This window comes from Mus caroli, unplaced genomic scaffold (assembly GCF_978045245.1).
Source record: "Mus caroli unplaced genomic scaffold, Mus_caroli_1 scaffold_3, whole genome shotgun sequence".
NCBI lineage: Eukaryota > Metazoa > Chordata > Mammalia > Rodentia > Muridae > Mus > Mus caroli.
The window spans coordinates 53,385,056-53,389,461 of NW_028227258.1; positions in this window are offsets into that span (position 1 = coordinate 53,385,056).

Sequence of the window (4,406 nt, forward strand, 5' to 3'; positions counted from 1 at the left end):
TCCACTCACCAGCAGTCTCAAAATCCTGTGGCGGGGGTCATGGGTAGCTGGCGGTACCCTGTGCTGGTCCAGCCGGAAGAGGCCTGTGGTCCTACTCAGGCCGGTTTTCTGCTTCCCTAACTAATGCAGTCTCTGGTCGCGCGTGCAATTGGATTGGAGCAGAAGCTGTGTTCCACTCACCAGAAGTTTTAAGATCCTGTGTCGGGTGTTGTGGGTAGCTGGCGAGTGTCAGCCGACCCTGCGCCCTAGCTACTCCGGTGCTTTTCTGACCGGAAGAGGCTTGTGGCCCTACGTAGGCCGGATTTCTGCCTCCCCAACCAAAGCAGTCTCAGGTCCCGCGTGATTGGACTGGAGCAGAAGCTGTGTTCCACTCACCAGCAGTCTCAAAATCCTGTGGCGGGGGTCGTGGGTAGCTGGCGGGTGTCAGGCGACCCTGCGCTCAAGCTACCCCTGTGCTGATCCGGCCGGATGAGGCCTGTGGCCCTACTCAGGCCGGTTTCTGCTTCCCTAACTAATGCAGTCTCAGGTCCCGCGCGCAATTGGTTTGCAGCAGAAGCTGTGTTCCACTCACCAGAAGTCTTAAGATCCTGTGGCGGGTGTTGTGGGTAGCTGGCGAGTGTCAGCCGACCCTGCGCCCCAGCTGCCCCGGTGCTTTTCTGACTGGAAGAGGCTTGTGGCCCTATGTAGGCCGGATTTCTCTCTCCCCAACCAGAGAAGTCTCAGGTCCCGCGTGATTGGACTGGAGCAGAAGCTGTGTTCCACTCACCAGCAGTCCCAAAATCCTGTGGTGGGGGTCGTGGGTAGCTGGCGGGTGTCAGGCAACCCTGCGCTCTAGCTACCCCGGTGCTGATCCGGCCGGATGAGGCCTGTGGCCCTACTCAGGCCGGTTTCTGCTTCCCTAAGTCCCTGTATTTCTTTATGTGAGTTATTAAAGTCCTTCTTGATGTCCTCTACCATCATCATGAGATATGCTTTTAAATCTGGGTCTAGCTATTCGGTTTTGTTGGTGTGCCCAGGACTAGGTGGGGTTGGAGTGCTGCATTCTGATGATAGTGAGTGGTCTTGATTTCTGTTCGTAGGATTGTTACCTTTGCCTTTCACCATCTGGTAATCTCTGAAGCTAGCTCTTATAGTTGTCTCTGGTTAGAGCGTGTTCCTCAGGTGACTCTGTTAGCCTCTTATCAGCAAACCTGGGAGGCTCGATCTCTCCTTAGTTTCAGTGGTTAGAGTATTCTCTGCAGTCAAGCTCTCTCCTTGCAGGGAAGGTGCCCAGATATCTGGTGTTCGAACCTGCCTCCTGGCAGAAGTTGTCTTAGGATCCCGTGGGTAATCTTGTGTGGGTCCTTGAGGGTGTCTGGAGACTCCGCTGGCAAGGCACCCCGGTGCTGGAGTGGACAGGAATTTAACTGAGATTAATAGCTTTTTGACTTTTTGTAGATCTATCTGTTCCCCATTTCCACCCTAAGTGTACTAATTTCTGTTTAAATTATCTATGTTTGCAGAAAACTCTGATACTAAAATACCATCTATAGGATTTCAGCAACAAGAAGGCTTAGAAAAAAAACTGTGTACATGTCCCGAAGTCCTAGAACATAAGAAATGGCTAAGTCTCCTAAATTACCCATGAGCTCATGTCAGCATAAAATGGACCTAGCAGAGACATGTCAATATGATGTACCAGGAAGAGACATTCTGTGTTGCCAGCTACACAGGTGGAATCTGAGAAAGCACTTGGGTCCAGCCCTTCTTGGCAATGGTCAGAAATAAGATTAACTGGCAGCACTGAATCCCATGGAAATACAGAGCTGTGTTTCAAGCCTCAGTTACCACAGCAGAACCTAACATGGCTCTAAGTTTTGACCTTATTCTTTTTCAGTAGTGGTCTAAAATCTGTCCCAATACTGGTCCTGAAACTCCGAAATAATTATGACTTCCTGAATCTTTTTTGTTTACCTTGGTGCTGAGAAGGGCCCTATTACAACCCTGAAACTCAATTTCCTTCTCCTCAAAAATTGAACTGGCAGAACTGTTAGCCTAAAAATCTACCCAGTGACCTTGTAAGACTCTTCCATGGACTCAAAGGAAGCTACATTTATTTATACACCCAATAGTAGGCCCACTGTTTGCAGTTACTGAAGTGGATCATCATATCAGAACAGCTACCAGACACCGTGGTAACAGCTGTGTTAATCATACTTTTTTTTCACTGTCACTAAATACTAAAACATTTTAAAAGGGTAAGTTTTGAATTGGATTATAGTTTTAGAGGGTTTAGTCCATTGTAGTAGGAAGAACATGGAAAAGCAGATAAGCCTGAGATCATAGAAAGCAGGGGAGAGAGAATGTTGGCACTAGAACTCTTATTTTATCTGGCCTCACAATCAATAGATTATACTACTCATATCCATTTGTGTGCCTGGAAACGTTCTCGGACATGTCTACTTTACTAATCTTAGATGCTTCAGATTCTAGTTAAACTTAAAGCCAAAGTTAATCATTTCTGATTCCCAAGAGGTTGATGAACATCTCCTAATGTAAAATACTTTCAGTCCATCTTCAGTAGTCCCCAGAGTCATAATAAATTCAGTAGAGCAGTAGAACTCACAGAATTACAGTTCGTGCAACATATTCTCTGTGTGGTTTTATCTCAACAATTGAATGGCTCTTGAATTTCTGACTACATTTAATCTGAGTGTGAACAAAAGAGCTTGCTTAGCTGTACTAGTTGAGATGTTTGCTTTCATTCTCTCTAATTATTTCATAAAATATTGGTAATATATATCTTGAGCTACTGAATGATTTGAATAATTATATTCCTTTGTTGGTAATGGTTTTTCCCTTGCTAAAGAATATGTAGATTGAGAGAAACTTCAAAAGGGCCTTGGCTATAAATGGTAGTGGTGTCATTACAAATTCCTCAAGTATAACATATTAGTCTTTCGGTATAGGTTGACTGGGTACTTATCTGAAATCTAGGCTTGTCTTCATTAGATAGTCTGGAATTTTGTGAGCAGCCTCCTAAATTTTAGGAGAGAAACTGGGATTTAGTATATGAAGAAAGTGCCCTACCTACCCTAGATAACCAGGAATATGTGCTTTCTTTTTTCTTTTCTTTTAAATTTGAGATTATTTTAGAAAGAAAATTTCACTCTTTAAAAAAAAAACCTTTTTATTATTGGTTCTTTGTGAATTTCACATCATGTACTCCAATCATCTCCCCATTTCCTCATATCTGCCTTTGAGTTTGCAATCTATCCCCCAACAACAACAAAAAAATTGTTGCAGAAGCTGTAGTGTGTCATGTGTCCCTCAGTATACCCTGTTGTTAACACTTATTTTCTTGAAGATTTTCATACCAATAAGTCTTTGGTCTGGTTTGAGGCCTGTGGATTCTACTACACTAACAATATTGTATGCTCACTGGGAATTTCTCTTGTATATCCTATGTTGCCCTATGTCATGATGATTTGTAGGAATGGCCGCATTATGTGTATTCTAGAAATTCATCGATGGGGTAGATATTGGGGTGGGCCATCTCGAAGCCCAGGATCTGGGCCTGGAAGATAACTGAGCTGGCCAGCTTGTCAGCTTTTCAACATGCACATTACCAGGGCAAACTCTCTAGCACTTCCCTGGCTAAGAGCTGGCACAGAACAAAGCCAGTTCCCTGTTCATGCCCTTGGGGGTGGCCCACACACAATCCCCACAACCAGCTCTACTTTGCTATCCAGATGATGTGCAGCCAATAAGGGACAAGGACAGCTCTCCTTTTCTTATGAACCCAGGGCTAGCTCTCCTGCCTGCCACAGGTGGTGAGGGCTGATCGAGGGGCATGGAGAGAGGTCATCCCTTGTTCATGCCCTCATGGCTGGCTGGCTAACCAACAATTTCTACAATAAAGGCCAGTTCTATTGTGTTTCTCAGACAAGGTGCAGGGCCACATCTCCCAAATGCTACTGCTGTTGATGGCTAGGGCCAGATCTACTAGGATGCCTAGTTGAGGGATGGAGACAGTTCTGCATAGCCCTCAGACATCAACATTGAACCAGTTGGCATCTCTGACCAGAGACATCTGCTTGACTTTTGGTACTAACCTACCCCTGATTCTTCAGGGCCACAAACCTAGATATGGCCGTCAGTGACAGCACAGGCCAGCATATCACCATGGTCTTTGGTAGCATTGACTGGTTACTCACATCAGGTTGTTCCTCAGTACCCTTGAGTCTCCAGTTCTGCTGCTCTTCATTGTGCACACATCTTTCTCTTCCATTTCTACACCACTTGCTCAGAGTAATTGTGGCTTCATAGAATGAGTTGGGTAGAGTTCCTTCTACTTCTATTTTGTGGAATAGTTTGTGCAGAATTGGAATTAGATCTTCTTTGAAGGTCTGATAGAACTCTGCACT